At 36.7% G+C, this 8,892-nt stretch overlaps 1 non-coding gene across 1 annotated transcript; it reads left to right on the top strand.

The window, feature by feature from the left end:
• Window positions 1–8,069: 8,069 nt before the first annotated feature.
• Window positions 8,070–8,176, top strand: LOC128292563 (small nucleolar RNA R71). Its single transcript, XR_008282548.1, has one exon. It is a non-coding gene; the product is annotated as a small nucleolar RNA R71 (small nucleolar RNA).
• The last annotated feature ends 716 nt before the right edge of the window (window positions 8,177–8,892 follow it).

The raw sequence follows: 8,892 nt of genomic DNA, 5'->3' as shown, positions 1-8,892 counted from the left end.
CATCATGGTAGGTCAATTTTCAACACTCCTCCTTGGACTCCATGCTACAAATACAAATCATTCAAAAAAATTTAAGCTTGTGATCTCGTGGTTTCATGATAGGTTTTAAATATTTATAATTAATCGTTCTTGAAACTAACTATTATCGTGATGTAGGCAAGCGTACCTATCGAACAGTAGTATAGTTTTAGCAAGACCGAATTGTCGAACCCAAAGGAACTAAAAGTACTAGTAATGACTGCCTTTTTATTATCTAGCCTAAGAATAATGGGGTTTTGTTTTAATTAACTAATTATTTAAACTAAGAACGCACAGAGAAAAGAATTAGGGAATTACTTTTGGGAGAAATCGATTGACTTAAGACAATACCTAAGGAAAAATCCACCTAGACTTTACTTGTTATTCTGGCTCCAAATCGGATGATTTATTCATTCAACCTGTTCCGTAGAGATCCCTAAGTTATGTTATTATCCCTATTCAAGACTAATAACGTCTAATCCCTAGATTGAATAACCGAGACTTTTCTCTAATTAACACTCTAGGGTTGCATTAACTCGATCTATGGATCCCCTTATTAGGTTTTACCCTAATCTGCCAAAATCTTGTCACCCTATGTCTTGGCGCGCAATCAACTCCACTTAATTATGAAAATTGTACTCTTAGACAGGGTCTATTTCTCCTCTGAATAAGAGCTTGTCTTGAATCAGTATCCTGGGATATCAAAACAAGAAAAAGAACACATGATTAAGAACAAGTTAGATATTTATCATACGATTCAGAAAATAATAACAAGATTCGTCTTAGGTTTCATTCCCCTTAGGTATTTAGGGGTTTTAGTTCATAACTAAATAAGAAAATATCTCAGAAGAATAAAGAATACAAAACATAAAGAAAACCCAAAACTCCTGAAGGGAAATTTAGGAGAGATCTTCAGTCTTGATGATGAATTCGACTTCTGAAATGGATCAATCGGCTTTCTTGGAGTAATTCCTTACTCCCCCTTCTCCGTCTCCCTTTCTTCTTCCTCTAGGGTGTATTTTTAGGCTTTGGAATGCCAAGAAGCCCTCAAAATTAGCCTTTTTCAAATTGGAATCAACTTGGGCTCGGTAGGGACACGCCCTTGGCACACGCCCATGTTTGATTACTTCAGGTCGTGTTTGAGCCTGTCAAATTGACACGGCCGTGTGGTCTGCCCGTGTGAGGAGGTCCAGGCCGTGTTGATTTCGTACTTTGGCCCATTTTCTTCATTTTTGGCCCGTTTCTCATTCCTTGCGCTCTCCTATGCTCTCCTAAGTATAAAACATGAAATTAAAGCATTAGAAGCATCGAATTCACCAATTCTAATGAGAAATCATCCATAAAATTCATTAAACATGGGGTAAAAATATGTATAATTTACAGTTTATCAAATACCCCCACACTTAAGCATTTTCTTGTCCTCAAGCAAAATTCTCAACTCATAATCAAAATAACTTATAATTTCTATCGATAATATCTCAGAATAACCCATAGGTAATCATACATTGAGAATTCAACTAAAAGAACATAAAAGTTTCAAACATTCCAAGTTGAGTATTTAATCATGCAAACATAGGTGTCTCTCCGCATCTAAGTAATTACCTTTGATTCAGAATATCACAGAGTTTCACATCCTCACTAAAGATTCACTCAAATCACTCGAGGTGTTTAAGGACAATAAATGAAGTACTCTATAGTCAATAATGAAAAGTCATTACCATAGACTTGCATGAAAATCAAATATCCACCATTATAATTTAAGATGATACATCAATCAAAAGGTCTTTAGAGGGTTGTAATGAAGCTTGGTTAGGGGGTGTGGTCATAAGTTGAAAGAAAGGGTTAGAATCGAGATTGAATTGAAAAATTGCCCAACTAAAAAAAGAGTTAATCTTCACTTGCTTAGAATAGAGCTTCTTCTTAGAATATGAAATTACAGATATGTATACATAGTTTTTTTTTAAGAATAAGTTAAAATAATATAGACTAACTATTAAGAACAAAACATAACTAAGCAATCCATTCAACTCAAATCTTGACAAAAAATAGGGATTAATTTAGGGGATTTCAACAATAATAGGTTAAAGGTTAATATTAAAGGTAATACAAGAAATTGCTTGTTAGGCTCAAGGGGGTTTACTAGGGGTTAATCGTGAAGGTAGGCTTTTCATGGCATGAGTGGGTTAATCCTAAGTGCCTTAATCATTTTGACATATCAAATCAAATGGTGTGGTCTCGACATGCATAATCAAGTAAGTTCTAGAATAACAGTTCAATCTTGACGACTCAAAGCAATAATAAAAGTGAGCATGAAAGAATTAATAGATGCTCAAAAGGCTCAAAAATCTCACAAAATTATGGCTTTTTGATGTTTAGACTCGTGAATTCGATTCAAAGTAATACCTAGACTTGGGAAACAACCTATAATTTTAAATTCTTAAAATCAACTTATCATGCTTGATTCTCTAATGTCTTAAAGTTTAAACAATCAATGCATAAATCCCTATGTATTAATTCAAGATATATCAATCAAAATCATAAATCAATTAAACTTTATCCTAAATATGATATGAAAGCTTTTCAAGAGAATAAGGCAATCATTCATGGATTTTTCTGGTAGTGAAATAAATACCTCCCACACTTAAGATGTACATTGCCCTCAATGTAAAAACATAGATATTAGAGTGCATAAAATTAAGATAGGGAGAGAAGTGAAACTTTCTGTATTAAGAATGGATGATATTCTTGGATTGACGAGATCGAGTATTGGAGATAACTCTGGATGGCAAGCTTGATTCTAAAGGTAAGCCATTTAAAAGGAAAACAAATGAATCTTAAAAACAAATGAATCTTAAAAATTTGATAAAAGAAAAATAAAATAAGATAATTATTCTAATTTTTCGAATGGCACGGCCGGTGCACACGCCCGTGTGGTTCGTGTCCCATCCGTGTTCGTCGCAAATTGTGATGTCATCATACGGCCTTCTTGCACGCCCGTGTGTGTAGGTCGTATGGGTACAAGATCGTGTCGCAAAGCTGTGTCTGGCATAGTTCGCTTCTCCCACGGTCATGTAGGTTTTCGCACGCCCGTGTCATTCTGACAGTGTTGTCCTCGGGTGCTAGACACGGGCCAAATTCGACCACGGCCATGTCGCACGGCCGTGGCGTTTTGTCTCAACCCGTGTTTAGGGAAATTTTCTACCCTGTTTCTACACGGCCATCTTGCACAGTCGTGTTTCTATCCGTGTTGGTTACACGACCTTAAGCACGACCGTGTGCTAGGCCGTGTGGAGTTGGGAGCCTGTGCTTTAAGTACTCTGTTAGTGACCTAAATGTTTAAAACTTGAAATGTAAATAATTTAAAATCGTTAGTATTCGGGTTGCCTCTCGAGAAGCGCTTGTTTATAGTCTAAGCTCGACTGCTACCTTGTTAGTTTATTCAGGGCAGTTTGTGGAGTCGTAGCTCCTCTCTATCGACTTTAAAATTCTCACCATTATAAAGTTTGAGACGGTGTCCATTTACTTTGAAAATACCGTATGATGGGTGACTTACCTCTATTGTACCATATGGAAGAACAGATTGAATTACGAAGGGTCCTGACCATCATGATTTTAGTTTACCGGGAAACAATTTGAGTCTTGAGTTGTACAGTAAGACGAGATCTCCAACTTCAAATTGTTTTCGTTGCTTTAAACGAACGTCATGGCACCGCTTTGTTACTTCCTTGTATAGGCGTAAATTTTCGTATGCATTGGCTCGCCATTTATCAAGTTCGTTTAGCTGCATCAACCTATTTTTTCCTGCAAGTTCAGGATCAAGGTTTAGAATTTTAATAGCCTAAAAATCTTTATGCTCTAGTTCGAATGGTAGATGACAACTTTTTCCATAAACAAGTCTGTAAGGTGATGTTCCAATGGGAGTCTTAAAAGCAGTTCTGTAAGCCCATAAGGCATCATCTACTTTCATTGCCCAGTCTTTTCTATTTGATTCTACTGTTTTTCAAGGATCCGTTTGATTTCTCGGTTTGCTACTTCAACTTGTCCATTAGTTTGAGGATGGGATGGGGTGGCTGTTTTATGGTGAACTCCGTATTTCTTAAGGGTTTTTTCAAATTGGGTATTACAAAAATGAGTGCCCATGTCATTGATAATTACTCTAGGTGTTCCGAATCTCGAGAAGAGTTTTTTAAGGAAATGTATTACCACTCTAACATCATTAGTAGGTAGAGCTTGGGCTTCTACCCATTTGGACATGTAGTCAACTGCTACTAAGATGTATTTATTCCCAAATGAACTAGGGAATGGGCCTATGAAATCGATACCCCAAACGTCAAATATTTCACATGAAAGCATATAGTTTTGAGACATTTCATCACGTTTAGATATGTTACCTATCCGTTGGCATTTGTCACATGAAGCAACATACCTGATAGCGTCTTTGAATAACGAAGGCCAATAAAAATCTGATTCAAGTATTTTGTGTGAGGTCTTAGTTCCACTATAGTATCCTCCGGTTGGCCCTAAATGGCAGTATTCCAATATTTTTGATGTTTCTGATCTTGTAATGCATCTTCTAATTACTTGATCTGTAGATCTGCGAAACAGAAACGGGTCATCCCAAAAGTAGTTTTTCACATCATTAAAGAGTTGCTTCTTTTGCTGGTGTGTTAACCCTTTTGGGATGATGTTAGCAGCTAAAATATTAGTGATGTCTGCAAACCAAGGTACCTCGGAGTTAAATATAATGAAAAATTGTTCTTCAAGGAACGAATCATTTATTTCAACGTCATCTAGTTCTCCGATATTAGATTTCTCAAGCTTGGAAAGATGATCAGCCGCGAGATTTTCAGCTCCTTTCTTATCCTGAATCTCCAAGTCGAATTCCTGCAATAGGAGAATCCATCGAATGAGTCGAGGTTTTGCATCAGTTTTAGTTAAAAGGTAGCGAAGGGCGGAATGGTTAGTGTAAACAACAACTTTAGACAATATGAGATATGATCAAAATTTATCAAATGCAAAAACCACAGCTAGCAACTCTTTTTCCGTAGTAATATAGTTTTCTTGTGCAGCCGTTAAGGTTTTGCTAGAGTAATAGATAGGTTGAAAATGCTTGTCTCTTCGCTGTCCCAATACTGCACCTACTGCAAAGTCACTTGCACCACACATTAGTTCAAATGAAAAGTTCCAATCAGGTGCAATTATGATTGGAGTATTAATTAATTTATCCTTTAGAGTATTAAATGCTTCTAAACATTCCTGATCGAAGTTAAAAGGTATATCTTTTTCTAGCAATTTAGTCAAAGGCTTAGCTATTTTAGAAAAATCCTTAATAAATCTTCTATAAAAACCTGCATGTCCTAAAAAGCTTTTAATAGCCTTAACCGAACTAGGAGGTGGTAATTTTTTGATTGTTTCTATTTTAGATTTATCCACCTCAGTCCCTTTACTAGAAATTTTATGCCCTAATACAATACCTTCTTGAACCATGAAGTGACATTTCTTCCAATTAAGCACAAGGTTTGTTTCCTCACATCTTATTAAGACTCGTTTTAAATTTTTAAGGTAGAGATGGAAAGAGTTATCGAATACCGAAAGATCATCCATAAATACTTCCATGATATCTTCCACGAGTTCGTCGAATATGGCTATCATACAGCGCTGAAAAGTGGCAGGAGCATTACATAATCCAAAAGGTATTCTACGATAAGCGAACATACCATATGGGCATGTGAATGTCATCTTTTCTTGATCTTCAGGAGCTATTGGGATTTAGAAGTAACCAAAGAGTCCGTCTAGAAAGCAGTAATACATGTGTCTGGATAATTTTTCCAACATTTGGTCAATGAATGGCAAGGGGAAGTGATCTTTTCTTGTGGCATCATTCAGTTTCTTGTAGTCTATGCAAACTCTCCATCCTGTGACTGTTCTTGTTGGGATTAATTCATTCTTCTCGTTGGTCACAACCGTCATGCCTCTTTTCTTGGGGACAACAACTGTCAGAAATAGGATAAATAATTCCAGCATCTAGAATTTTAATTACCTCAGCTTTTACAACTTCTTTCATGTTGGGGTTCAGACGTCTTTGAGCTTGCACAGACGGTTTGTATTCATCTTCCATCAAAATTTTGTGGGTGTAAAAAGAAGGGCTGATTCCTTTAATGTCAGAAATTTTCCAAGCTATGGCCTTTTTATGTTCTTTTAATACTTGGATTAATTCCTCTTTCTCCTTGGGTTGCAAGTTAAAAGCAATAATAACTGGTAATGTATAATTATTTCCAAAGAATACGTATTCTAAGTGGTTTGGTAATTGTTTAAGTTCCAATTTGGGAGGCTCCTCAATAGAGGGTTTTTACTTAAGTTCATCGTTTATCTTAATACCCTCATATTCTACTTGTCTTGACGAATAGTCATTAGGTTCCTCACCTGTCCCCTAGCTTTGAGCTAGATACGGTTCCGTCATCTCTTCTTGTACAATTTCCTGAAAAGAGTCTTGGGTAATATGATCAATAGAGTTAATAAAATAACATGAATCATCTTGTTCCCTAGAGAATCTCATAGCCTCATAAATTTTAAAGATAATCTCCTCGTCACCTACTCTAAGTACCAATTTATCGTCACCCATGTCGATTATAGCTCTAGCAATGGCTAGAAATGGGCGCCCTAAAATTAAGGGTACTTCCACATCTTCATCCATGTCAAGCATAACAAAATCAACAAGGAATATAAATTTATCTACTTTTACGAGTACGTCTTCTATAATACCCCTAGGATATTTAACAGATCTATCGACTAATTGGATACTCATCCTAGTAGGCTTAGGTTCCCTAAGACCAAGTTGTTTGAACATTTTATATGGCATCAAATTAATGCTAGTGCCTAAATCAGCTAGTGCTTTTTCAACATTGAGACTCCCAATTAAGCAAGGGATAGTAAAACTTCCTAGATCTTTTAGTTTGGTTGGCAGCTTGTTTTGGAGTATGGCTGAGCACTCCTCGTTGAGTTCTACTGTAGATAAGTCCTCGAACTTCCTTTTATTTGTTAGAAACTCCTTTAAAAATTTTGCATAGGTAGGCATCTGCGAGATGGCTTCAACAAAAGGTAAGTTGATATGTAATTGCTTAAAAAGTTCAAGAAACTTACCGAATTGTGCATCAATGCGATCTTTTTTCAATTTTGCCGGATATGAAACTGGTGGTTTATATTCCTCTGGCACTGGTTTGTCACTATTTTCAGGTTTTTCTTCCCTCATTTTGCTTTCCACGGCTTCTTGTGCTAACTTCTTTTCAGATTCCGCTAACACTTTCCCACTCCTTAGTGCAATTGCTCTGACATACTCCCTTGATTTGGTGTTACTAAGTAAATTTCCTAGTGGTCTTTTCGAGATCAGTTTGGATAGCTAGCATATCTGAGTTTCGAGCCCTTGGATCGATGCTTGTTGATTCTTAAGTGCTGTCGTGGTCTTCTGGAAATGAGTTTCTGACACCGATATAAACTTTGAGAGCATTTCTTCAAGGTTCGGTTTCTTTTCCTGTTGGTAGGGTGGTTGCTGGTAGCCCGGAGGATGTTGAGGTCTTTGATTTCCTTGGCCGCCCCACGAAAAATTGGGATGGTTCCTCCAACCTTCATTATAAGTGTTACTATATGGATTGTTTTGAGGTCGAGGATTATTACCCATGTAGTTTAATTGATCGTTATCCATGCTCTGGCCATAAGGTTGGTATTCCGAACGGTTTGTTCCACCGCTACTTGCTTCGTACTGCATTACTGGGTGAACCTGTGAAGAACTAAGAAAACCATCAATCTTTTTATTTAAGAGTTCTACCTGATTAGAGAGCATGGTGACCGAATCGATGTTATAAACGCCGGCTGTTTTTGTTGGCTTTGTCCTCATGACTTGCCACTGATAGGTATTCAGTGACATCTCCTCTATAAACTTATAGGCATCTTCAGGTGTTTTATTATTGATGGTTCCGCCAGTAGCTGCGTCAACAATTTGTCGAGTCGAAAGATTCAGACCATTGTGGAATGTTTGAACTTGGAGCCAAAGCGGTAACCCATGGTGAGGGCATCTTCTCAAAAGGTCTTTGTATCTCTCTCATGCATCGTAGAGTGTTTCTAAATCCATCTGCACAAAAGAAAAGATATCATTACGTAATTTAGCCGTTTTAGCCGGCGAAAAATATTTTAGTAAAAATTTTTTGGTCATTTGTTCCCAAGTAAGAATTGACCCTCGTGGTAACGAATTAAACCACTGTTTAGCTTTGTTCCTCAATGAAAAGGGAAACAACCGAAGACGTATGGCATCATTAGAAATGCCATTAATTTTAAATGTATCGCATAGTTCTAAGAAGTTGGCTAAATGAGTATTGGGATCCTCATCCTGCAAACCATCAAACTGAACAAATTGTTGTATCATTTGAATAGTGTTAGGTTTTAATTCAAAAGTATTTGCAGCTAAAGCAGGTCTAACTATGCTTGATTTAGTTCCTATTAAAGAAGGTTTAGCATAATCATACATAGTGCATTGAGCAGGATTCTAATTAACCGAAATTGCAGGAGGTAGCTGATTGCCTTGGTTTTCAGCCATGTCTTTGGTTAGGGGTTGAGTATCATCTTCTTACTCGTTCTCCGTGTATCTTCAGCTGCGTCTTATTTCTCTTTGACTTCTACGAACTGTACGATCTATTTCTTCGTTAAAAAGTAATGGTCCCGACGGGTTTCTTCTAGTCATAAACTATAAAAACCTGTCAAGAGAAAGAAAGAGTAGGTTAATAAATAATAATAATAAAATTAAATTAAATTGCAAGAAAAAATAAATGGCTAAAGTAATAAAATTTGAGCGTTCCTAATATCTTAGTTCCCCGACAACAGCGC

The sequence above is a fragment of the Gossypium arboreum genome, chromosome 4 (genome assembly GCF_025698485.1).
Source record: "Gossypium arboreum isolate Shixiya-1 chromosome 4, ASM2569848v2, whole genome shotgun sequence".
In the NCBI taxonomy this organism is placed as follows: domain Eukaryota; kingdom Viridiplantae; phylum Streptophyta; class Magnoliopsida; order Malvales; family Malvaceae; genus Gossypium; species Gossypium arboreum.
The sequence above is the reverse complement of the archived record's forward strand: the minus strand, read 5'-3'. Positions and strand labels throughout refer to the sequence as shown.